The sequence below is a fragment of the Talpa occidentalis genome, unplaced genomic scaffold (genome assembly GCF_014898055.3).
Source record: "Talpa occidentalis isolate TD23 unplaced genomic scaffold, MPIMG_talOcc4v2.1 talOcc4.3, whole genome shotgun sequence".
NCBI classification, from domain to species: domain Eukaryota; kingdom Metazoa; phylum Chordata; class Mammalia; order Eulipotyphla; family Talpidae; genus Talpa; species Talpa occidentalis.
In genome coordinates, this window is record NW_023603184.1 from 84,288,345 (window position 1) to 84,315,714 (window position 27,370).

Genomic DNA, 27,370 nt, shown 5'->3' on the forward strand with positions numbered 1-27,370 from the left:
GCACAAAACAAATTGAGACAAAGCACAAATACTCACAGAGTTCAAAGTCATGGCAGCATGATGTCCACTGTAGCCCCAGGCAGGAGCTTGGCGTTGCTGCTCTCGCTGCGGGTGTTTGCTCCAAAAAGAAGTACTTTTAGCATTTTGTCCTAAAAGTGAAAATCCTCTTCAAATTTCTTTCCTAGTGTAGGTCTTTTGTGAAAGCGAGTGGCTTAACACAAACTTTCAAAATGCAGTGGCACCTTATGTGAAGCGTTTCCAAGACAGCTCGGCACACAGGACATCAAAGAAGACCAGTGACTCCTCAGAGAGGAAGCAAATGCGGTGACCCAGACAGTTCTTCAATGTATGGTCTGCAAAGAGCTTTTATGAGTGGCGCAGGGATGGAGAAACGCTGCCAGAGTCTGCAGTCTCCCGGAGTTGAGGAAATGGAGACTGGTGTCAGGGCTGCCTAAATACTGGAGGGGAAACAGCTGTCCAGAGAGAAAACTCGAGATCTGAAGGGTTAGCTTTATACTCAGGTGAGTAGGATTAGTGCACACACACGAGAAAACGGCTCAAAGCTCGGGAAAGGAGCACCTGAACTTACTAGAGGGCACAATCAGCAGGGATCATGGAGGGCAGGGAGAGGCCAGTACCAGGTACACAGAAAGGCCTTGCCTCCGGAGTGGGGGGAATTAACCCTAGACTAAGCTCTGCTCTGGTTTCACCTAACAGAGCTGATAGGAACAAACTATTTCCAAGTAACAAATGTATCCCAGAACAAAGTTCGCGTCTTTATTTAGAAACCCCAGCTATCCAGCATCAAAGTAAAACCCAAATCACAGATTCTAATCAAAATTGCAAGAAAAAAAACAAATAGTCCACCCAGACAAATCCAGATCTGGTACAGATGTCAGAATCTGCAGACAAGGACATTAAGTGAGTAATTGTACAATGAGTATATCCCATATGCCCAAAATGCTCTAGATTGTTAGAGAAGTGAAAGGTACAAAGATGCAAATTGAACTCCTAAAGGTGAAAATGACAATGTTTGGGATAAAAAATATAGTAGAGAGTATTAATATTGGATTGGACATTACAGAAGAAAAAGCTAATGATCCTGAAGACATAAAAACAAAAACTTTTCTAAATGAATCATACAGGGGACAAAAAGAATTTAGTGCTTCAATGGATGGTGGTAAAATTTCAAACCACCTAGTTAAGTGTAGGTCCCTAAGGGACATGGAGGAGGTAGAAAAATATGTGAAGGGATGAAGATTGAAAAATATCCAAATTTTGCAAAAACTATAAAGTCATGGGTGCAAGCAGCTCAAGAAATCAAAACAACAAGAAACAACAACAACAAAAACACACTAAGACAGATAATCAAAATGTTCAAACCCATGATAAAAATAAGGTCTTAGAAACATCCAGAAAATGAAGATGCTATAAGAAACAGAGGAGCAGCAGTGAGGATGACAATAGATGTCTCAAAAGGAAATGCAAGTGAGGGGCTGCCCTAGTGGCCTAGGGGTTGTTCTTAGTGCTATCACCTGGATGGTCTGAGTTCAATCCCAGGCCAGGGAGCTAACCCACATGGCACAGCACACCATTCCTGTCTCGCCTGCTGTTCCCCTCAGCAGTGTATTTCAATAGAGCCACCTATTCTGCTCCCCACTCTGTCTCTGGTGAATCCTCTTACTCTCCCTGCTCCTGCACCTCTGGAATACACCCCACTTCTTCTATGCAAAGTAAAATTTTAAAAAAAGAAAGAAAATGCAAGTGAGGAGACAGTGGAAAAATAGCCTAAAATTACTAAAAGAAAAACTTGTTCCCTGAGAATTCTATATATGAGAAAAAAATCTTCCAAAAATAAAGCTTTTTTAAAATGGACATACAGATGTGGAAAGAAATCATCTCCAGAAGACCTGTATTACAAAATATATTGAAGGAAATCTTTTAGCTAGAATGAAAATGATTAGGGAGAAATATGGATCTATACAAAGGAATGAAAAATACCACAAATGGTAATCCATAAATATAATTTCTCTACTATTTATATACATTTAATAAATAATTGATTATTAAATAAAAAAGTATGATAAGAGGTTTTTAACAAAGGTAGAAATAAAATATATGATAATAGCGCAAAACCTAAGATGGGGAAAAATGAAAGTATGTTATTGTTTGTGTTCTTGTATCTGAAGCTGTATTATGTCAATTCAAGGTAGACTTTGAAAAGTTAAATGTTTGCTACATATCCTAAAGAAACTTCTAAAAAAAAAAGAAAGAAGAGACATATTTAAATGAATGAGCAGAGGTGATAAGTGGGATCATAAAAAATAGTCCAAGAGAAGGCAAAACAAAAAACAAAAACAAAAAACAAAGGTGAAACAGGAAAAACAGACAGATAGAAAACAAATAGCAAGATGGTAGATTTTAAATCTAATCATAACCATCTTTATTACATTAAATAAAGATAAACTAAACATTTTAATTGAAAGACAGCGATGATCACATTAGATAAAACAAGGAAGATCCAACTGTATGCTCTCTGTAAGAAAACCAATTTTTCTTAAATTCATGCATATGTTTTGTAAGTTAACTATGTGAAAATCACTGTGGACAAAGCATTATTTATTTATTTATTTATTTAGGTAATTTTGCATTGTTGTTTGTATTTTGGAAGTAGAGGATCCTCCCTTTTTGATAACGCTAGCATAGTAATCCCACCTCAAAGCACCCAGTCCACCACAGCGCATTGTGCTCCTTCTCCATTTTGTGCTCACCCTCCTCTTCCCCCTTCTAAACATCTCAGTTCTTTAGTCTGTTGTCAAGTACTAGTTTTTGAGTTTAGTTTTATCTAACCCTTTGTCTGATATCTGTCTATTCCACATATGAGTGACACCATCTGGGATGTGTATTTCTCCTTCTGATTTATTTTGCTTAGCATAATCCCTTCCAGTTCTATCCATGTTGCTGTGAATGGCATGAGTTCATCTTTTGGATTGCTGAGTATATATGTACCACATCTTCTTGATCCACTTATCTGTTTCTGGTCACTGAGGTTTTTTCCATAGTTTGGTTATTGAAATTAGTGCTGCAAAGAACATGGGTGTGCAAGTTTCCTTTCAAATTAATTGTATTTGTTGTTTGGGTAGGAGTTCCATCTAGGAGTGAAACTGTTGGGTCAAATGGTAGGTATATGTTTAATCTTTTGAGAAACCTCCATAATGTTTTCCACAGGGGCTATACCGGCCTACATTCCAAGTAATAAGTGTAAAGGAGTCCCTTTTTTCCCCACATCCTCACCAGTACTTGTTGCTTTGATCTGTTTGATCTGGGCCATTCTCACAGGTATGAGGTGGTATCTCATTGTGATTTTGATTGGCATTTCCCCATTATAAGTGACAATGAACTTTTTCTCTTGTGCCTGTTACCCATCTGTACGTCTTCTTTCGAGAAGTGGCTATTTAGCTCTTCTGCCCATTTTTTGATTGAGTTATCTGCTTTCTTTTTATACGTTTGTTATCAGCCCCTTGGCCGATATATGGTATGTGAATATTTTCTTCCATTCAGTTGGGTGCCTTTTTGCCTTAGTTCTGGTTTCCTTCACTGCAGAATCTTTTTAGTTTGATGTAGTCCCAGCTGTTTATGTTCTCTTCCTGGCTGTTGGAGACGTATCATTGACGCCAATGTCATGAAGTGCTTTGCCTTTGTTTTCTTCTATGTATATTATGGTTTCAGGCCTTACATACAGATCTTTTATCCATTTTGAGTTGATTTTTGTGCATGGTATGGATATAGTGATTTATCTTCATTCTTGTGCAAGTGGCTGTCCAGTTAAGAAAACCACGTTAGGGCCTCCCCAGTGGCACAGCAGGTTGAGCGCAGCACTGTGAAGCTGTCCACAGCCTCTGCAGCGCGGGTTCGAGTCCCAGCTGGCCAGGGAGATTCCCACATGGCGTGGCAGACCTCTCCTATCTAGCCAGCTGCTCTCCTGTCTAGCCGGCTGTTTTCGGTTCTTCTGCCTGTTCTGCTCCCTGCTCTGTCTCTGGTGAATCCTCTCACCACCCCCGTGCCTCTGGCCTGTACCCAAGTGCTTGTATAAATAAATAAATCTTAAAAAAAAAAAACAAACACTTTAAATATAAAAACACAGATAGGTTAAAAGTAAAAGGGTGGTGAGGTGCAGCGGTTGAGCGCTGGGCTGCGAGGCTGCCAGCAGCCTCTGCTGCAGCGCCAGTTAGTCCCCCGGCCCCCGGCGAGGGTCCCACAAAAAAAAAAAAAAAAAAGTAAAAGGGTGGGAAAAGATATGTCGCTTAAATGAAAAATGAGGACTGTAAACACTATCAGTATTAGATCTGCTGCACAGGAATCACAAGGGAACTTTAACAAAACACTAATTCCTAAATCCTGACCCACATAGAGGGAAACAAAATTTCCTGGTTAGTGCCTGAGATTCTGTGTATTTTATAACAGGAGTGTCCTAAAAGTGGTAGGACCAGTGTGTCCTCCTAGGTGGCTTTCTGTTAGTGACATGATTTCTGAGCGGGAAAAGCAAGGAAGATTTAGTCCTAGACAGCAGGACTCTCAGCTTTAGCCAGATCCCTGGCTCCCTGTAACTCAAGTCAGCATTCATCATGGGTGATTATAGAGTCTCAACAATGAGGATATTAGTAATGACCAGAATGGATGAATGGCAGAGATCGTCCATGTGTCTTACACCATAATAGAGGATTTGCTGGCCCTCCCTAGGTAAGCTAAGGAGTCTGATTGTTATAGGACAGGGAGAGGGGCAGCCCAAACCCCGCAAACCTGCCTATTCTACATGGGTTCTGCCATCCGCCGCATCAACACAAAACATATAAGACTTTAATGGGAAGGAACTTTAATAAAACTAGGAAACAATACAGGTAAGGCAAAGAGTCTAGTTTCTAAATGAAGCACCCAAAGTTACCCGTCCCCTCGTGGGTAAAAGTCCATCCAAATGGGATTGGCCCAGAGCAAAGCCCCAAAGCCTGCCACAAGTCTAAAGCATCTTCCAGTGGGGACCCACAGCAAAGGGTCAGAAATAACCAGACAAGCCCGGAAGGAAAAGAGCAAAATCAACATCAAGATAAAAGCTGCCATTGTCACCTCCCCACGGGTCTCACCCACATCTGTGTCACCCAGTCTACGACCAAAAGACAAGCGCAGTTTCTTCACGTGTCTCTAGGCTCCATGCGCCTCCTCCAGGTCTCCTGGCTCCATCCTGCTTCTTTCCTTCCTCAGTCTCTTCTGCAGCTTCTCCTCTTCCTGCTCAGCTCCACCCTCCCTTGGGTGGGGCAGGGAACCTCCCCCTTTCCTGGGGACCACCCTGTTGCATGATTATGACCAGGATTGGATTTTCAACTCAGGATGTAATTTGTTTCATTTTCATTTCATTTCTATTTTGAAGCTATAATTTCTTTAGTCATAAGTGCCTTTATTTATTTCTTTGAATAACGTCTACAAATTTATGTTGACATCTTTTCAGACTATTCTCTAAAATGAATTTCATAGGGAGTAAAATATTCTGTCAAGTCTTTTGTTTGTTGGTTTTCCTTTAAGAAGTTGGTCCTTCCTGAGTTTTGGAATTTGGGTTTGCAGGCTCATTTTGAACATCCCCTCTAATCTTTTGCCACCCTGACAATTTGGTGGTGGTCTCTACCTAGCTCAGCCCTCCTATTCCTAAACCAGAATTGAGTCTGGGAAATATTCCCTGCTCCTCCCCACTGGGGACCTTGAGAGAAATGGCAGATCCTTTTAAGAGTGTAGAAAATTGGCTTAGTTCCTGGAGTAATATTTTCTCTTTGTCCTTAGTCTCCCTAGGCTCAGAGCTTCATTCGAAGGCATGCTCCCTATGGAATGGAGAGTCCTGTCTGCCTCTGGCATCAAACAGGAAGTCCGGCTCTGCTCCAAGTCTCACTCACGTTTAGAACTCCTTGTCCCAACAGAGGCCAAGCTCCCAGTCATTGCTGCCTATTTACAGAGCCCAGACAACAATGAGTTATGCTTTCCTTCTGTGTCTGGTCCACAGAGATGTTTATCTTGTAGCAGTGTATGGTTGGGCCTCCGTGGTTTTCTTTTTCCTTTCTTCATTTCTTATATTTTCTCTCTCTTTTTTTCCCTTTGTTATAGGACAGGGAGAGGGGCAGCCCAAACCCCGCAAACCTGCCTATTCTAAATGGGTTCTGCCATCCGCCGCATCAACACAAAACATAGGAGACTTTAATGGGAAGGAACTTTAATAGAATGGGGACCACCCTGTTACACCTTCCCTTCCACCCCCTCTTTTCCTTTCTTCCTCCCTTTCTTCCTTCCTTCCTCTCTCATTCTCTCTCTTTCTGCCTTTGTAAGTATTTCATCTGCATTGCTCTGCGTTTAGAGCAGAAAGTTAAACTCATTGTCTTTGGGTCATTATGATGGAGGACAAGAATAGAAAAAAAAAAACTGAAAAGGAGGCGCCACAAGACCAGAAACCTGGCACACAAGGAGGTGGGGGTAGAAGAGATTAGTATAGCAGCTATGGAAACCAAGATCCTCAGGTGTAGACCACACAGTTGCAGAAAGGAAACTAGTATCCTTAGGTGCAGGCTAGTATCCCTAGGCGCGGATGCCTGGATTACAAAGCATAACATCCAAGCAGGTATCCGAGGTGCATCCAAAGGTAAAGATATGGAGATTGAACCCATTGTAGAATCTCCAGTGCTTTTCAGATTCTGCATAGTTATCCATATCAGGAATTAACTGAAGGCTCATGACCCCTCCCAAACAGAAGAAGACTGTGTCAGTACAGTCCCTGCACAAGCTGGGGCAGCACTCCCTCTGCCCACCTGTGACCATGCAAGCGCCTCTTTCCACCAGCTCTCTCCCTCTGCAGGGCAGCAGCTTCCTGCCTGCCCGTGACCTGTCAAGGCCACCCGCCTGCAACCATGCAGGCCTCGCTCAGCAAACCTGTCCCTTCTGGGGCAGCTCTTCCTGCCCATGTGTGTGTCTATGCAAGTGTCTCACTGTGTTATCCCTTCCCTAATAAACCTGCCCTTTATATATAACTAACGTCTCTGTCTCATGGAGAAACTCGCCTGGGAAACTTGTCGCGTGTCGCTGAAATAGGAGCTCTGGTGACACCTTTCCCAGAATGAACCCAAGGACCCCGCATTCCAAACCCACAGACTCCAAAAAAAAAAAATTACAAGAATTATTCTGAATGAATGCTCTTGAAAATGGTAAATAAATGACATTTGTTCCAATCCCATATCTTTGGCATAAGGATGTGCTACCATGATTATTTATAATTATTCCTCCACTTGACAGTCTGAGCATTTATGTCTTCTATTAATATTTGTAGTTTGTTATACAAGTTGGTGCTCATTGTTTTGTGCATGTCCTGTTCTCCCAGATAACCTGTTAACAGCTTAAAAGCGGAGACCGTGACTTGTCCCTAATGTATTCCTCAAATGACATTCTCCTATAGCCACACACAGAACGCTCAATCAATTATCAGATTGATGTACTCGACACATCTCAAATTTCCTTAATTCCTCCATCAAATGCACTATGCTGCTTAATAAAAATAGTTATATATACAGAGGTAATGCACAAACACAAATTAAGCCATTTTATACAATGTACAAATATGTACATATTTGACATTTTCAGCATTTTTTTTGTTTTCTTGCTACAAGCTTTGAAAATTAGTGCCTACTGACCTTTCAACTTGGAAAATATTTTAAGTTGCTTACAATCCTTTTCCCAGTGATATGGAGAGTGAGAAATCCCCAGAAAAGGCCTCCAGCCTTGCCCATCAGGAAGTCAGCTACCTGTGACCAGGGAGCCAAGTACATTCTTTCTCAGAGCAGGTGTTAGCCTACCCCAGTTCAGTAAGTGCCTTCAGGGCCTCTACTTTGGGGAGATAAAGCAGCAGCCTGTGTGGGGTCCCTTCCCCTCCCCCACAGATCCATTTGTTACTGGGGATACACCCCCTCCAGGAATCTTTCAATGCTTTTCAAACCATGGGCATGCACAATGCACCTGACGTTGTTCAAAGACAGGGTCTGCATTGCCTCAGGCTAAGAATGAAGAAACACAGAAAATTACATCTCTTTCCAGGCTTTTTTACTCCATTACAAGGAAAGGCTTCTGTGTTTTCGACCAAAAACACTTATTAGTTCTCCTTTTTTTTTTCTTTTCACTCCAGTAAATTAACTAATGTGCACCAGCAGTTGTTAATGATTCAGCAATAAGGAGCTTCCTTTTGATAAGATGCAGCCAGTGGGAAAAGATGCAAAACTTTGTGTCCTCTGTGCCTTAGATCATTTATTTACCTCTGAGAAAAATGTTCTTTGTGGTCCCCTTGTTGAATCAGGACTGGACTTTGTGCAAAGCATGTTTCTTCCTGTAGAAGGGCTCTTTGGAGAGCATTTACTCAGAGGAACAAATGTCTGCAAAGTGTGCTTACTGAGGTGGGGGTGGCTGCTTACAAGGTGTGACATCTGCAGAAGAAACACAGACAAGCACCTTAGCCACCCAGTCCTTCCCAGCACAGGGTTCACTCACAAAACAAAGTAGAAATCTGGCTCCTGCTCAGAAGGTTGTTTACTCAGAACTCTACCTCTTGACGGTATTTGCATTTTAATTATAAAATGGGGTAAGGGAAATGTGAAGTCAGTGTGAGGTCACCACTGCCCCCCTCCTCTCCGCGCGCCCCCCCAACATGTGCAATGCCTGGCACAGAGAGGCACAGGCTATAATTAAAGAAATCTATAAGACATGTGTGTCCATATAACTTTGTGAGAAAATGAGGGATATTCATCAATAACAATTTGCTTGGTGACTGGAAGATTATCCTTTTACAAGGTTTTCTTTCAAGTTTCAGCTTAAAGACAAACTGGAAAGTCACCATATTTCTAAATTCCTGTAAAATGGATTTAAAACTGATTGGCAGATATAACACACATGCACGAGTTAGGAGTGGAACACTGGGAAGTGCTTTTGTGGCTTTTTCAAGTGAGTTCAAAAGGTGAAATATGTAAACGTGAGTGAGATCAGTCTTAGAAATAAGTGCTGTTGACTGTTGACTATATTTGCTGGAAGATTTAGTTTTAAAGATTAAAACTCGAGAGGCAGGGGACCAGCACTGCTTGACTTGGCAGAACATGTTGGGGGAAGAGGATGCCCTGAAGGAACATCACAAATTCGTATTTTATGGACCCCACGCCCACCCTAGGCCAAAGAGATGCAAGGCACCAAGGTCTGCAAATCGCATAATGTTGTCACCACTTAAGGGAGGATTGCTGGGAACTGAGGGTGGAGTTAAGCAGCCAGGCTTGGTATATAACAAGACAAGTGGGCTTTGGGGGTGACTGGATTTTTGTAGGTCTTCAGTATGCTTTTGGGGTCCCAGCTCAGGGGATCTGGTAGGATGCATTCATCAGTATTTTCATCATATATTTTTCTCTTTCTCCCCAGGTTATTCCTCTCCCCATTCCCCTTTGTGTAAATAAACCCTTTATTAACCTTTGCAATTGAGTCTCATTTTAAGTCCTTTTTAAGCACACGGGTGAGGACCCACACCCAGGTCAACCCATTTCATAGTGCGGTTGCCCTGAAACAAACCCATCACCTGATCTCCAGCCAGAGTGAGTGCTATGGGTTGAATTGTGCTCCCCCAAAATGTTGAAGACTGGACCCCTGCTACACCAGTATGGGACCTTATTTGGAAACAGTCTTTCAAATTAGTTACAACGAGGCCATACTGGGTTAGGGTCGGCCTTGATTCTATCAGTGACCAGGGTTCTGTGCTAATACAGAGGAGAGAGAAGATATAGGGAGATTGTCATGTGATAATGGAGGCAGAGATAGGAGTGACATCTCTAGTCACGGAGTGACAAGGCTCCCTAGCAACACCAGAGCTAGAAGAGAGGCATGGAGCTGCTTCTCTCTCCAGAAGTGCTCTGATTCTTGATTTCCACTCTTCAGAACAGGTTCTGTTGATTAGTTTTAAAGATTAAAACTGTTGATTGAAGTCACCCAATAAGTGGGAGCCCTAGGGAACTAGTACTGGGCTGGGGAAACTTGTCTACTAGACTTCTGCTATCTGAACAGGGAAAAGAGGTTGAGGTTTCATCTTCAGAATATAGACTTTTCTCAGGCCTCTCCTGGTGGTGCAGTAGTTGAGCGCTGGGTTGCAAGGCTGCCTGCAGCCTCTGCAGCGCCAGTTCGATCCCTGGCCAACGGCAAGGGTCCACAAAAAAAAAAAAAAAAAAAAAAAAGAATATAGACTTTTCTCATAATCTGTTGTTTTCAGCACAGCAGTCTTAGCTTTCACTTGTAGCTCTTCAAAGAAGTGAGGAGATGAGTACCAGGGGAGGGATGTTTATAATATGTAAGTTTAGGAGGAAACAGTACAGGTTTTCTAGGATCCAGCAGACCAGGTAAAGGAGGAGTCAGAGTCCTCAGTGGTTTTTTGCAGGTATTTTATTGGGGTTCACCAGGCATATGGCAGGCAGGAGTGCTGGGGTGCTGGTAGGCTGGCAGGCCTCCCAGCCCCCAGCAGGTCTTCTCTGGGCTCTCCGGCCTTCTCTCGGCTTCTTCTTTCGGCTTCTCCGCAGCTTCTCTTTTGGCTTCTGCTGCTTCTTTCTCGGCTTCTCTTTTGGCTTCTACTGGCGTCTCCGTGATGCCGCCCTTAAAAGCACAGTCTTAGCGCAGGTGTATCACTTCAGGTGCCCACCATCAGGCATGCATTCGGGATCACAGGGTTCCCTCATCTATCCTGATGGCGGGAGGGCAGAAAAGCCTGAAACTTTTTACTTTACCCTACATAATACTATTCTAAATTTGTATTATATCCAAATTTTTAAAATAAAAAGCTAAGTCAATAAAGATCTGTAGAGAAATGAAAAATCTTATACCTGTGTAACAAAAACCAGCTACCACAAAATCAGAAGACTTAAAAAGAGCTCTTGGAAATGAAAAATTGTTTAACAGAAATTTAAAATACGTTAAAAGGATCAGAGAATAAAGTTGAAGAAATTTCCCTGAAACTAAAACAGAGAGAGGTAGAAAAGAGAAGAAAAGGTATAAAAATTAGAAGATTTAGGAGGTCCAAGCTTAAAAGGCACATTGTAAGTTAAGTGAATTGGTCAGGCTTTCATGCTGCCAGCCTCTGTGGCTATCATCTGAGGCCTAGAATGCAGAAGGGGCCTGGGATCGTGGGCCCAGGGCATGCATGACTGATTGTGGACCCCTGAAGTATGATGTGGGCATGCATAGCACACCTGAGCCGGGAGGCTGAGGCTATAAGGGCTGCTGAATGGCTTAGAAAGGATGAGCCACTACAGAAAGGCAGAGAGGACCATGAGATAAGCCAGAGAGAGCCCAAAGAGAGAGTGAAGATTTGCAGGAGACTGGGAGGCCTGCCAGCTTCCTGCTCCTCCTCCCATCCCCCCTCCTCCCCTGGCCTCCCTGCCTTGCCAGCCTGCAGGCTTTCCCCTTAAATACTGGTATAGAAAGATCATTAATGCCTGAAAAAAGCCACCGAGGGCTCCAAAACTCTCTTTTACCCATCTGCCTGAATCAATAGAGAACCTGCCCTGTGCTTGCTGGCACAACACACATCATAAAAAAATAACTTAGAAAAAAAAAATAGGAAAGTTTCAAATCAATAAAATTCCCTCCAAATTGATGAACATGACTTTTCAGACTGACCTCTCAACACCACCATACCTACAACAAACCACAGCAGAATCAGTGAAAAAAGATTACTAATAAGGCACCACCGTGGTGGCTTTAAAACATGCTCTCAAAGTCAGTCACAAATTCTCCATCAAAAAGTGGAACCCAGTGACTTGCATTGAATCAGTAAATTTTGGGAAAAGGGATACTGCCTGACTTCTATAGCTCAATTATGAAAGGCATTATGTCACAGAGGGCTTCCACCTGGCTCTCTCCAGAAGCTCCCCTTAGGCAGCAGCTTCCATCCCATGAGGAAGTTAAGCAGCCCCTCAGCTGTAGGTGTTGGTACTTTAGACCCAGCTAAGGTCACAGAGGGTACAGGGCAGCCAGCAGCTGCTGAGTAGACATGCAAGGGAGCACACCTTCTGATGACTGCCCGCACCAGCTGCCCCAGCTAATGCCAAGAGGTACAGAGGCAAGCTGTCACTGCTTTGTCCTGCTCTGTTTTCAATGTGTTTTTGCACAGAGTGCAAGCAAAAATGTGAAAAGAACAGGAGGTACCATTGAAAGGGGTTTCATTTGCTTAGAAAAACAGAATGAATGATCTCATAGAAAGATCTGGGGTATCTGCTACTTTGCTTTAGTGGCCTCTACATCTAATCGTGGGGTCCTGCATGGCGACTTATTTAAAGAGCTTTTAAAGACAAATCTGTCTCTTTGTCCAATTTGCCATTTGGACATTTTCTAGGAATTGATGCTTTAATTTCTGGATTTTTATAGGCTTTATCATGGTTTTTTTCATCCATCTGGCACTTCAGTATTTTTTTACTATCTCCTTAGAATGCAAATTATTATCATTCAAGGTTTCTTCTTTAAGGTCTTTACTTCTTAAGGTTTTTATTTGAATTTATAAAAATAATTTAATTCTCTGCCTCATAGATTTAGGTAAACATGATCTAAACCCTAGTTCTGAGGATGTGCTAATTCTGAGAAAATTCACCTTAGTGAGCTCTGCTGACTTTCTGGATGAATGATTGAGGAAGCCAACTGCAACCTGTAGGATATTTATTAATTAAGCTTTCTGTTATAAAACTTCCTACACAGTGAACTTGCAATAATATGATACATTTTCTCTTTAATTTTCTTTTCCCACCATGTACTTATCACCATGTACTTATCAGTTCTCTGAAGAACTAAGAGTAAGTGAAAACAAAGACTGGCATACTGAAAGCAAGTGGCTAAGTGAAAATATTTAATTCTTAGAAATGAAAAATAAGTTAAAACAGAGGACTGTGGCACCACACTTGTCCCTGTTACTCACAGGACTGCTGTGACTTCTTCCCCTAAGAAATACCACAAAAATTATCAAAAAGTCATAAACAAGAGGGAAAGTGGGCAACACAAGCTTTCAGTGCCATCCAGGGGCAAGATCACCCCAAGACTGTCCAGGAGAATGTACTTAATTACACAGTATTTATTACTGGTTAAATATCCCATGTCAACTTGTGGCTTTTTTCTGCTAGAAATGAGAACAATTTCTGTCCATTGGAAAACATAACCCCTAATTTCATGGTTTATGAACCAGTTTTGTACCAATCTTATGCTAATGTTTTTACTAAATTGCATGCACACATGTGTGTGCACAAACACACACATGCTCCCACTTCTCAGATCCTCTTCGGGTTACTTTTATATCTTATTTCTCCCTTATTAACTAGTGAGTTGAATAAGATCATTAGCACATTTGTCTTATATTTTCAAGAGATTCATGTTTTTTGAACTCTTTGAGAATACCTGCAATGACTGAGCAAATGAGCTACCAAGATTCCCAAGTTTCTTGGGTACAACAAGGATTTTGTGAACTGAACATCTTTCTCCTAAGGGTTTTCACAAAAAGAGTGGTAATAAAAACAGGACAAAGAAGTCACTCACAGAGTCACTGTCATTTAAAAGGTTAAATCTTCCATATATAGAACCAGGAGTTCATTAAGTAAAATTTCCAACTTCCCATACTAACTCACTTGTGAGCTAGCTGATTCTTCAATTTTGTACACAACAAAGTTTTGTGATTTTTTTCCTGGGGTTATGGGTTATATAGTGGCCTTATCCATAACTTCACCCACACTCACATATTCCAGGGATTCTTTGGTCATCTCTTAGGCCTGCTTGTTACTCTCCAACACATGCAAAAGTCTCACATAGAAACTTTCATGAGGGGGTGGGAATACCTCCTAAATAATGGGATCTAGTCCCTTCACTTCTATAGCCTCTTCCATAGAAGTAGCAATAGCTCCTAGAAGAGCCTACCTAAAAATCTGTCAAATAACTTTCCATTACATACAGCCTTATGAAGCATCATGGAATTAAGGTAGAAGATTTAAGACAGAGAAAGGAATGAGGTCAGCCACTAAGACTGAGGGCAAAAGAATGGCTGGCATAAGAATCAAGGACATGGCCAGAGAAGGCACTCTACCTCCAATTAGGAGTTTTGGGCCTTTGATGAGAATTTCCCAGTCCCCAGGGCCACCTGTGTATCCCCAATGCCACACCAACACCCAGGTCTGCAGTGGGGCCCATCTTCCCCACACATAACACAGGGAGTCTTCAGCATCTCCTTCAGGGAAGAGACACATATTTAGCATATTCCACAGGAGAGTCTTTATATGGAGATTTTATGTAGCTTCTCTATTTTCTTCCTTTTAAATTTTTAAATTAACATAGGTAAAGGGATTATCAGCAAAGAGAATCTTGCTTGCATATTTTCTTCATATTTTCCAAATATAAAAAAAAGATGATGTCAGCTGCAGGACAGAGGTCTTCCTTTCAAATGATTAAAATAAGCTGTTAACTTGAAGAGAACACATTTCACATTTATTTACTTGGGTCTTTGTAGATACCATCTCTTTAGGATGATTCAGCTCATTCTCCTAAACTACCATTAGGTAGGTTGAAAATGCTGTTTATAGGTTGGAAATGTGGTTTATAAAATTAGCCACAGTTAACAACTCTAGCATGTTAATTACTGAATGAGTCTGTTCTTAATTTGTAGCTGGGAACTCCAGTTGTTGGCTCTGAGCTTTCAGAGCTCCCACCTTTGCTTCAGGACTCCCCATGATTGTTGCTTTAGGAGAATGGCAATTGCCAATCCCACCACCAAAACACACACATACACACAGAGACACGCACACGGTCTCTTTCCCAGGAGCTATGGTGAAACACTCTATCAGCAACCCTCTCAGATTAATGTTCTAGCCCCACTATTATAAACTATTCTTGCTTACATGTGTTAAGAATAACACATAAATGCATGTTTAGGTGCTTTGATTCTAAAGCACTTCTCATATCTTTTGTCTTATTCAATCATTACAACTACCCTGCCAAGTAGTCACTGTTATTAATACCATTTTATAGAAAAAGAAATTGGGGCCTCCCTGGTGGCGCAAGGGCTTAAGCACCGCACTATGAAGCAATTTGCAGCCTCTACAGCAGGAGTTCAATCACTGGCTGGCCAGGGAGCAACCCACATGGTGCAGCAGACCTCTCCTGACTCGCCCGCTGCTCCCCTCAGCAGTGTACTTCAGTCAGTCTGCCTGCTCTGTTCCCCACTCTGTCTCTGGTGAATCCTCTCACCCACCACTTGTACCCCAGTTCTTGTATGCATAAATGAATAAATCTTAAAAAAAAAAACAAAAAGAAATTAAAGTTCAGAGAAGCTGAATTACTTGCAAAAGTTCAAGGTGGGAGAGTTGGAGGCTTGCACTAAGACTTTCTCTTCTGGCAGTGCTGACCTCTGTTCCTCAACCACACTAAACAGAATCACTCCAGGTTAGCCTTTGAGAAGGTCCTGTTACTTTTATCTCTTGGCCTGAGCCACTGCTGTCCCTTTTGGGTCTAATCCACTCTTACCATTTATTATATTGCTGTGTTCCCAAAGAAGTGTTTAGCTGTTTCTGTCTTGTAGCTCAGATCTACTCCATCTATTTTAGCCATTGTCCTTTAGCTAATCTGAACCTTTTTTTCCTGTTAGAATTAATTGTTTACAAAGTAATTTTAAAAGTAGCACATTAATTATCAGGACTTGATCACTTGATAAGTAATTTAACTTCTCCTAACTTTACCTATTTTTATTTATTATTTTACTATTGACACATATTATTATTTATTATTCTTATTTTACTCAGCTGCTATAATCTTTTGCTATTATTATTTATTTTAGTGTTCACATTGTCCCAGATTTGGCTAGCAGCAGCTCCTTAAAGCTGACTCCTCTGTCCTTTGACAATTCCCCATAATTATTTGAGCATTTCTCTCACAATAGGCTATTGCAGGGTTATCTTGTATTTTTTTTTTTCATGCTCCAGCTCAGGAATCAGCCATTTCTCTAAAAAGCCTTGGGTGCCTTTGTGTAGAGTGGAATTTAGAAACCCAATCTGGGGCTGGATATGCTCATTTTACTGGAGTGTGATTGTTTCTAGATCTCGGTAAACAGAGCTAGGGAGAAGTCTATCTACATTTCTATGTTCACTTGCATCTATGTATAGAAAAAATAGAAACACACATACATACACCATTTTTATATTGAAATTGAAAAATGAGTTCATATAAACATTTTGATTCTATTAGTTACCTCAGAAACCATTTTATTCTTCCCAGTTTCCAAATTAGTAATTCCTATGCTCAAGAATGAGAAACCTGGCAAATAAATGACTACTTTGTGGTTAATGTTTCCTTTCCCTCAGGGATCACTGTCCTTTGCTGTCTGATGCAAGATGATGAGCATCTTGCAAATCATTGTTTCATTCAGATATTGTCCATTTTTGTTGTATCTTGTGGGAGGGTAAATTTGGTTCCTGTTATTCTGTGTTAGCTGGAAAAAGAGGACTACTAATGCTTTTTTGATGAAATTTTTAATGTCTTGTCATGAATACCTTCTGCACAGGCCTATATGATATAGCAAATTTGATGCTTAATCTCTCAAGCATACCTTCTGAGACCTTCCCATGTTAACATTGTCGCATTTCATATTTCTTCGTCAGATTATTTTACCAATGACTTTGTCCCTCACTAGACTGAAAGATCAATAATATGTGGCATCAGTATGTTTTTGTTTTGTTCATCATTGTCTTTCTAGCTTCTGGTATGTACTTTTTGTTTAATAGCCATTCGTTAGCTATTATTCATTTAGTAAAAGAATAAATTTAATCTGTCAGCAATTTTTTTAACACAATTTTCCCTGGGGAACTTTAACACTTTCAGATTTGGTTATTTTACTTTCACAGCATCAATCCTATGACCCAATCTATCATTCATGAAAAATGTTGGTATAGGGGCATTTTTATATTAGACATGCAAGAGTTTGTTTTATGCCTCTTGACCAAAAAGGAAGGACTGCCTGCTTGCCTCCTGGTATCTTGCCCCATTATGTGTAAAATTCAAGGACCTCTGAAGGCCAGACAGTCAGGCCCTGCACAGAGGGCACTGAATGGAGATGTGTTGCTGGAGAACTGTATGATCTTATAGTACCGCATGATCTTAGATTATTGGAAGTAATCTCTCATTGGGGAAAAGAGAAACAGAGTCGTGCCAATGTCCTTTGTGTGTAGTTCAGCTTAAGGGTTGCTCATTGTTGACTCTTCAAAAGAGCAACAGAAAAACCTATGTATTAAGCAAAGCTAATCTTTAATGTAATAATGGACAGTATTTCCTGGGGAGACTCTTAGTCTTAGACTCAAAATTGGAAACTTAGGGAAGAGTATGAGAGACTGAACATACAATTGGACAATAGCCAGACCATATCTCCCCAACCCCTGCAGCAACCAGCCAGGAAGCCAAATCACAATCTCTGCAGCAATTAGCCTCAAATCATCAAGACTCAGTCAGTGACTACAAGCTCGCCTGACTTGGGGGAGCGCGTGTGCATGTGTGCGCTCGCGCACACACATGCTCACACACTCACATATTCATACAACCACCCAACCAACCAGGACCAAATAAAGAAAGCAAAATATGCTTCTCAAACTAATTTCATAGGAGGCCCCGCTTCTACTTAGCCCACCTGTGACATTTCTGTGATGCCATCTAAATTTCAGCATCTAGAAAGCCTGCTTTTATTTTTTTAAATCTAAAGCTTTCCCACTCCTTACTTGCCAAATGCAAGTGATGGTGGTTGACTCTCTTGCCATAGCAGGCTCCAAATAAATAGCCTTGTTCTCATTTGGGTTCCCTTCATTTATTTCCACAGGTATTTATGAAGTTTTTAAGAGTCTGGGCTGGGATTTCAAGGCAAGTCTTGAAAAGCAGGGACTGGTTGGAATGGGCCAAGTTTATGACATAATAGTTTTGGAAGGCACAGTAAGGTGAGCGTCTCGAAGTACTCAGTTGAAGTAGTAAACCTTGAAATGCAAGCAGTTTAATAAGCTCATGGTCTTATTTTTCCAAGAGCAAGTAATCCCTGGAGCCAAGAGCTAGGCCACTCCTGTTTGGTGTCAGTAATATTTAACATAGGGAGAGAATAGTGCACCTGGTCCTAGAAACAGTTAACATTTAGGACAGGGCATTATGTTGGTTTAAATTTCTGGGATTCAGAAGAAAAACTTCATTGTAATGTCCATGCTTGATCTTTTCTTCGTTCAACCTAGATAACACAGTCACTTGAATAATGCCCTCAAGAGCATAAACAATATCCATCCTTCACTACTGCTGTGCTAACCCAGAGCACTAAAACTGGCTTAATCCTACAGTTTGTGATATTGTTTTTCATCTTTTATTCTAAATATCTGTAGGTGGTAGCTATAAGGAGCAGTGAACTCAGAGAGGGCTGAGACCAAGTGGAGGATCAGAAGGAACAAGCACATAACTGTTCACAATGTCTGCTATGGGGACCAGCGGAGAATGGTGAGACTTTAAACTTTACACTTAGGTCTCAAAAATGTATCTTTTGAGTTTTGGATGTACATATCCAACTTCCCACAGAGCAACCTTATCTGGATGTCCTACAAGCCCTCAATCTGCACATCAAATATTGAAATCTTCCCCAAAGATTTGCTATTCTATCCATCATACTGGCCTCATGATCCTGGTCAGCACTGTTTTCCAGGCAGGGGTTACCATGGTTCAGATTAACACTCAATCTAAGATAAATCTCTTTGCCATCCAGCTAAGAAAATTGCTCAAATTGTGGAACTCGGGGCCTGAACAATGAAGGAAAGGAAAGTTGATAGTATGATGAAAACTTAAATCTCTTGAAATCTTACCTGTCCTGAGTACAGAAGTAATATCAGAGGACAAAATTTGGCCAGCACTTGATCATTTCAGGTATGGTGACAGAAACTAGGAAAAACAAAGGTTATGAAAATTTCAGACTTTTTAGGTTTCATTTTTTTAACATTCAATTTAGCATAACATATGTATACCTATATATATATATATCTGGTCATCTCTCTCTTAGCTTTGTCTCCTTAATTCCAGTATTTTCAATTTTTTTAATGATCGTTAGGAGACAACCTTAATTATGTGAAAAACTACAGGATTGATTCCATGATGGATGGTATCTGAATTTATGCACATACACACAAATAATATTTCCTGATGGAAACAAGATACAAAACTGATTGATGTCTTAAAGCAATGGAGGGGTCTCTGCTGGCAGCCAGGATTACTCCTACCTAGTAGGAAACTGATAGAGAAAATTCAGTTCATATAATAAATTCCATAACAGCAGCTTAGCTGTGAATGATTTTTTAAAAGTCACTTGTCTGTGCAAACTGGCTAGAGCAGAAATATTTTAATGATATTTCAAGAGCTTAATGTCAACCATCAGTGTCCAATAAATGAAAATTACTTTTAGTGATACATCTTGAAATATGATGTTTTTTTTGAACCAAACTATCTCAAGCTTTGCATAAAATCTGGACTTTTATTTTTACTGTGTGCTTGTTATGTAAACATCTGATATTTGTTGTGGAGGAAAAGAAGATAAATTAGACACTACTTGGAATATTGAAAAACAAGTAAATGTTAAGGTATATTAAATTTACTGTTTGCTCATCAAGAGACAGAAAGCAAGCAAATAATTTATTTAAGTGATATAATTTTATTTAAAGAAAGGAAATATTTTAATAAGCCAAAAGGAGAAAGGGAATATACTTTAATATAGGTAGCATCACTGGAATAAAAATGTAATGTACCAAAGTAGCTACTTTGAAGAGAAAAACACTCTTCTGAATGGAAAATTTGTTGCATTCCTGTGAAATCCCAACTTGGTCTTCTTTCTTACCTGTTTATACATTTCACTAATATTTATTGAGTAACTACTTCTGTAATGGCATTTTGTAAGGCACTGGTGATATTTAGTGATTAAGATAGACATAGATTCTTTTTTTCATGAAGATTAAATTTAGTGGAATTTTCATTAATTAATTCATGTACTCATTATATTATGGAAAATGAAGTTTAGTTCTGTGACAGGAAACTTAAGATAATAAAAGTTTAAACAACTGGCTATTTCAAATATATATCATCCAGACCTCAACTTGTGACTCCATCATTATGAAAAACCTCAAGTTCTTTTATCTTGCAGCTCTGCCATTTATAACCAGTGAATGTATGTAGCTTTTGAGACTTTCTTTCATTATTATTTGTATCTACTGTCTGTTCCCTCTTTACTATTGGGTAGTACTCCATTCTATGAATGTACCACAGTTTATTCTCCAAATGAGAGTCTTTTGGAGTTTCAGGATTTTAGTGATGAGAAGGCTATAAATATTTAATGAGTTTTTGTGGACACAGACCTTTCATTTTACTTGGGCAAATGTTCAGGCATGGGAATGTTGCTTATATAGTTAAGTGTATATTCGACTTTATAAAAGCTGTGAAACTATTTTTAGAGAGGTGGGACCATTTTGCATTCTCACCAGCAAGGTCTGACAGTTCCAGCAGCTCTGTGTCCTCATCAACATATAGTATTGTCATTTTTTAAAAAAGCCATCTATTAAGTGGATAGTAGTATCTCATTGTGGTTTTAGTTAGTATTTCACTAATGACTGATATTAAGCATCTTTTCATGTGCTCTTTGTCATCTATATATCTCCTTTGGTAAAATGCCTGTTCAAATCTTTTTCCCATTAAAAAAAAAAATGGGTTGTTCCGATGGAGTACTACTCAGTCATTCAAACAGATGAACTCTTGCCATTTGCAACAACATGGATGGAACTTTATGCTAAGTAAAGTAAGTCAGAAGGAGAAAGACAAACACTGTATGATTTCACCCATTTGTGGATGATAAAGAAAACAAAAGGTAACTGTTAGACTGACAATAAAATGGTGGTTACCAGGGGGGAAGGAGTGAGGGAAAGAATAGGTGGAAGATGCTGATTGGTTGGTAGTGGACTGTGAATGGACATTTGGTGGCAGGTGTGGTGAGAAGATGTAACCTTGGAATCTATACAGTATTGTAGAATAATGTTACCTCAATTTAAAAAATTTCATTGTTTTCTTATTGTTGAGTTTTCAGAGTTCCTTATATATATTGACTATAAGTCCTATGTCAAATATATGATTTACAAATATTTTCCCAGTCTATGTTTGTCTTTTCTCTCTCTCAATATTGTTTGCAGAGCAAATGTTTATAATTTTGATAAAGTCCAATTTATTAATCATTTGTGATTGTGCTTTGTATCTTAAAATTGGATTTTTAAATGTTAATAGCCAAATTTACAAAAAACAAAAGAATAAAGTTCTCCTAACAATAATAGATTATCTACAAGTGGCACATTAGCAATAGCTCCTAAATGTGACACAAAAAAAGAAAAAAATAGCTAATTTATGTTGGGAGAATCAAATTAGAGTTATGAAAGATAAGACTATGATCCAATAATATTAATTTCAATAACATATACTGAAGTCTTTTAGTTTTTGCACAAAAATAGCATGTAAGTACATGAAATAAAATGCTTCCTGGGAGTTTCAAATACCTATTCATATATTCACTCATTTGCTTATTTTGAAATTTTTACTGAGTACCTACTAGGAGCCAGGTGCTGAGTTTTAGATGTGGGTACAGAAATGAACATGATATGAGTCAGAACTTTGGACAAATAAATCAACAGATTAAAACACAATGTGGTGAGAACTATGGTTGGCATATTTTCAAAGTAAACCATGTTTCTTTTTTGCACATGTAGTGGCTTCATCACACTTATCTCAGTTTGCAGTTATTTATTTGTGTGACTTGATTTAATGTTTGTCTCTCTCGTGATGTGCTCCAGGAGTATAAATCTGATATATATTCTCTTAATTGTGGCTGGCACATAATAGGAGCTGGATTAACAGTTGTTGAGTAAATATAGAGCTTGCTATAGAAGTACAAAGAGGAGGAGTTGCTAATTCTGCCCCTGGCAGGTTTGAAGACTTCATTAAAAAGGTGACATTTGAAGTAAGTCTTGAAACTGAGGAAGGAACTTGCTATTGGGGGTGGGGTGGCACTGGGGAGAAAGAGCATTCCAGCAGCACTGCACAGTCTGAGCCATGGACATGTGAAGTCACATAACATATGTGGGCAGGACAAAACATAAAACATAAAACATGCGGGCAGGCTCATCCTGTGTAAGGAAGGGTGGGGACAGGGGATGAGGTCAACATGGAATGCTACGATCAGGCTAGGAAGGAAAGATCTTGGCTATGGTTTGAACTGTATAGCAATGGAGTTGGGGGGAACTGAAGGATATCAAGCTTGAAGTAATATGATCACCTTTGTCATTCTTTAAAAAAATAAATTATTATTGATGTATCATTGGTTTATAACATTATGTAAGATGTATTGCAGTATTATTTGGCATCTGCATACATTACACCATGATCACCACCTAAGTTAGTTTCCACCCATCAAAATTGCACCTTTGCAATCCTTCAAGAGAGATGAGAGTGTGGCTGTTGGCTGGGCCGTGGAGTGAAGTAAACCCTGCTGCTGGAGACTTTGTAAGAGATGACAAGGGTGTAATAGAGGCAGAAGAGATGTTGAAGAAAGCCAGATCTGAAAGCTATTCTAGGAGACAGAATTTATGGGACTTGGTGATTGATAAGATACAAAGGGTAAAGTAGGAGAATTTAAAATTTTAGCTCTTTTGATGTATGTTGGAGTTAGCATTTAATCCCCCCCCCAATTAATATGTAGTGCATGTTCTCTAGAAAATATGCTAAAAAGAAGAAAAAAAATCATCTGTTATCCAGGACACAGAAATAACCACTGCAACATTAGAAGTGAATAGCGATTCTTTTAAAATACATTTTGAAAAGAGATCCTAAGAATTTGATCTCCACCAGGCACTGGGATCCTCATGAACTAGTTGCACTGGTATCGTGAACTTCATTTTGAACCAAATTTTAAGTTTTGACTAAATTATGAGCTAAGCCAATTAGAGAATAAACCACACATATGGATAGAAAAAAGAAGAAGGATTTCCCCTCACCCCCACCTAAATAAATGGCAGTGATGACGCCCAGAACATGCTCTCATTAGTACCTGATTCCAGCTGGCAGATGTAGCCTGCCCAGGTTACAGGTTGGGTTTGATTAATTCATGTTCGGTTCATTCGGACGTGCTGAGCCCTGCAGGAAGACAGCCACGCACACTGATTCCCTCCCGTGTTCTAAAGGAGTGCTAATTATTTTTTGCCCACTTGAACCTTGAGCTTGTGTAAACCCGTGCACATAAACTAAATAACAAAAACTTTCTGTTAATCAAAAATAAGTTATTTGAGGACCTTCCAAACAGAAGGGGGGAGGGAAATTTTAAAGTGGGAGTGAGAAGAGGATATTTTTACGTTGCGAAGGAGTAAATTATGGGGAAGAGTAAAGGCAGGAAGATTCCGAGGAGCACTGTCCCTAAAGAAGCTCTAAGAATGGTCAACCCAAGGTGGAGAGCGAGGCTTGCCAAGGGCAAGACAATTGCGGCGACGGGAGCTGCTGCTCCCCGGAGCCGAGACCTGCGGGTCAGTCATTCTGCTCAAGTAGTGAGGACGGTCGCCAGACCCCCGGCTCCCTCCCAGGCGATTCCTTGCGTGTACACCCTCCAGCAAACCTGCAGGGGAACTTACCCCACACCGCTCGCTCGAGATACTCAGAGCGGGAGCAGGGTGGGCGGTGAACCGGTTCCACACTGAGGTTCCGGATTGGTAGTGAAAAATCCAACAAAGTCCAACGTGATTTACTACAAGCAAGAAAAAAAAAAATATATATATATATATATCAGTATCTCCTGCAAGGTTGGTGGCGGTGGCTTTGCTTCAGGGAAGGATATGACAGAGGGTGGGTGAACTCTGACCTGGGCTTTCCCACCAAGCCCCCCCTCCCCCCCCACTCCCACTTTCTCATTGAAGACCTGCCTTTTCCTCGGCCGTTGGCCCCGCAGTCTGAGTCTATTGCCAACAGCAAGTGGTCTAGGTCTACCCTGGATCCGGAGGTGTATTTGCCTTTTAAGTTCCGGTTTTCAGGAGCAGCGGGGTTCGCGAGGCTTTGGGGGTGGCAGGGACTTAGATTTGTCTGGGACCATTTCACACCGTCAGGCTTTCCACCGCTCAGTGGCTAAGCCACACGGAGGCGAGCGGCGCAGGGGGTGGCTCGCAGGAAGGGATCCGTGCAACCTGAGCAAACACTGCACGTTTTGAAACCTTGCTGGGAACCCGATTCAAGGGCAGGTCTCAAATCCTCCCGCTTCTGCCTGCCGGTCGCAGAGCGGAATCAGGGGCCCACCTGCGCGGGGCCATCTGTTCCGACGGGTCAGAGTTTGCAGACTCGGCGCTCAGGCAGACTCCCGGAGTTGGGGTCGTGCGCGCCGGGCCAATGAGAGGACCCAGAGGAGGGTTCGGCTCCCTCTCCCCCTCCCAGCCCTGCAAGCGCTGATTGGTCCCGCGGCCAGGGCGACCAGGCCGGCCGGCAGGGCTGTAGGCGGCGGCGAGTGCCCGGCGCGAGTGGGAGTGGCGCGCGCGCCCCCCGCCACCCCCCGCCCCTTCCCGCCGCGCTCCCTCCCTTTTCCCTTACTCCTCCCTCTCTCGCTCCCTCTCTCGCATTCCCCGGCTCCAGCCGCGCGCTGGCGGGGCTCCGCATTGCACACTCTGGGGGCGCCGCAGTGTTCGTGGGATGGGGCAGCGGGCTGCCGCTGGCGGCCGGAATCCGCGCGCAGCCGGGGTGAGTAGAGGCGGACTTCCCCGGAGAGCACAAAAGGAGATGGGGTTGGTGCCAGAGGCCGGAGCTAATGCGAGGCCTGGGCCAAGCGGGGAGTAGGCAGAGTCCCTGGGAACTACCCAGTGGTGGGACGGATGCCCTTTGGCCAGCGGAGCTGGAAACCTCACCTCTGCATCCCACGCAGGGATTTAGCCCCGAGTGGGCATCCGGCGCCACGCGCGGCCAGGGTAGTCCGGAGGGGCGTGTGTTTGCGTGTGTGTCTTGTTGGCGCGTGGAGGGTGAGGTGGAGATGTCTGGAGCTGCCAAGTTCAACGCTGCGAGAATCTTTCCCGAGAGTAATCAGCACCTTCCCAAGGCCAGGCGTGCGTCCACCTGGAACTCCAGCCAGAGGGAGTTCCTGGGCCGCCAAGTGGCAGTGCCCCACATGTTGCTGCGGGGAGGGCAGAATGAAAGGGTGGGTTGGTGGAAGCGGTGGGCCGGCTGCAACCACCCAGAGCTACTGCCTAAGGTTCCTTGAAATGAGGCACCTCCTGTCCCAGCAGAATGAGCCAGGCACCCTGACCGGGCCTACAGGGCCAGGGGACCATCCACCCACAGAGCCTGGGCTTCTCCTGGGCTTGACTTGCCTCCCTATTTTTCTCTCTGGTAATAGCAGTTATGTTCATTCACTTTTGGCTAAAGAGTCTATTTTAAAGTTCTCCATCAGTCTATCTGACTTGCTCTGACCCCCCACCACTGGTCTCACCATCTCTGCGCGCACCCCAGGATCTACCCTACTCTTCCTGGCTCAGAACTTGGTGTTTAAACATGATTGTATCTGGCCTGGTCCCTGGCATCTTAAGTGTCACCAATCACTTGGCATTTCTTAGGAGACTCCAAGGACTTGTTATAAGGGGGGCGGGGGGTAAGTTAAGGGGGAGCAGCTCTTCGGTAGATATTTGTTAGTGGAGTAGCATTGACCTCCCAGAGTATATGACAAAAAGAATGTTAAACTTCTCCCTCTGGTAACCTACCCAAGGTGTGACCTCCAAAATTCAATTTTCTTTGTGGGAGGCTAGGGAGTTTAGATTCTCCAGGGGGAAGCTTATTTCTTGTTAAAATGACTTATGGTGACATACACTTTGTTCTGCTCTGCTCTGGCCAGCCATTGCAGATGCCATGATATTATTAGAGCAATTCCCTTAAAGCCATTACATTTTCTTTAGAGTGAGAGGAACTCGAGGTAGCTGCTTAAAATTTTGGATCTGTACCTTATTTCTCTAGAAGACAGTAATGGTTACTGTATATGTGCTCACGTGTACCAAGTTTGCAAAAGGTATTTGTGCAATCGTCCATGAAATGGCTTAATGCACATTTATGTTAAACCCATTTAAATGTAAAACATCTATCTGTTTTCAATTTTAGTTTCCACCTTGACCAAAGGCACCGACTGAAACAGGACTTAAAAAAGACTTACTTGTTTAAACAGAGGTTTTACAGAACTCTAGCTCTGAGAGCACACAGTAAGCTTTCTGGAGTTGCAGGCACACAAAGGCTGTTAAAAATTGTGAATTTGGTTCTTTGGGTTAAAAATATCTGACAAAAAAAGGTAAATAGGATTCATCAGCTTCATTTTGAAGTTGTTGACAGTCTTTGTAAGATGAATATTTATAGCACAGAATGCATAAATGGATCTGATTATAGCAAACAATGCCAAGTGAAAAACATACAGTGCATCATGCTTTACAATTTACATGGCATATTGAGGCCTACTATGAAAGTGTCTGGAGGAAGTCACGTTTTTATCACCCCCATTTTATAGGTGGTGCAACTGAGGTTCTCAGAGATTAAGTGACTTTTCCAAGGTGAATTGCAGAGTTTAAGGCAAGTGTTTTCCCAATTTCTTCCATCTCTCCTTCTCATTCTCCCTTCCTTCATGATGGGCTACATCTTTCCTACTTCTAATAGCTGCACCTCTTTTTACTATTGTACTCAGCTTCAGTACCTTTATGTACCAATTGGCTTTGCTCTCCACCAGATATCACTTAGCTCCCAGCAGGGTGTGGGCTGGTAAAAATTTAAGGAGAAAGCTAATAATGATTCTAGGGAACTATCCTTTCAAAGAAGTATTTTCCTTCAAAAATGTACAAATAATCAAAACCCTAAAGAATGATGTCTTAACAGTTTTTCAGGAAAACCAAGGGACCGGTAGTGACAGAGATGTTTGAGAAATATGAAGTCTCCCTTCATAAATAGAAACTGCTCATAAATTCTACAGGTGATTACAATAAAATCCTGATAAATTTTATTAGTGTCATTCTTATTTTAAAAAGAACTGACCGAATGGATGAATTGTATAAATAAAACAAGCATCCCTCTCGAAAAAAAGACACCCACTTACCAAAAGTCCTCAAATCTTCATAATCTGATATACAAATCCAGCAGAAGACATTTATTAAAAAGAAATCGTTTTTTTACTTGCATAGCTAGCAATAAGGAGCTTAAAGATATCTCCTGATTATTTATTAAAAAC

The 27,370-nt window shown here is 41.4% G+C and overlaps 1 protein-coding gene and 2 long non-coding RNA genes across 3 annotated transcripts in view; 1 reads left to right on the forward strand and 2 right to left on the reverse strand.

Moving 5' to 3' along the window:
• The window catches only part of LOC129146630 (uncharacterized), a 116,687-nt gene extending 116,285 nt beyond the window's left edge, over positions 1–402 (reverse strand). The window contains exon 1 of the long non-coding RNA XR_008553555.1: positions 37–402. This is a non-coding gene — a long non-coding RNA (uncharacterized LOC129146630). The remainder of the gene's footprint in view (positions 1–36) is intronic.
• A 10,338-nt stretch (positions 403–10,740) lies between these two features.
• On the reverse strand, positions 10,741–23,878 carry LOC129146631 (uncharacterized). Its single transcript, XR_008553556.1, has 3 exons — positions 23,772–23,878; positions 18,933–19,008; positions 10,741–10,777 (listed from the first exon to the last, which is right to left on the reverse strand). It is a non-coding gene; the product is annotated as an uncharacterized LOC129146631 (long non-coding RNA).
• Positions 23,879–24,755: 877 nt separating this feature from the next.
• The window catches only part of LYPD6 (LY6/PLAUR domain containing 6), a 113,809-nt gene continuing 111,194 nt past the window's right edge, over positions 24,756–27,370 (forward strand). The window contains exon 1 of the mRNA XM_037523315.2: positions 24,756–24,861. The gene's annotated coding sequence lies outside the window, so the exon portion shown is untranslated. The remainder of the gene's footprint in view (positions 24,862–27,370) is intronic.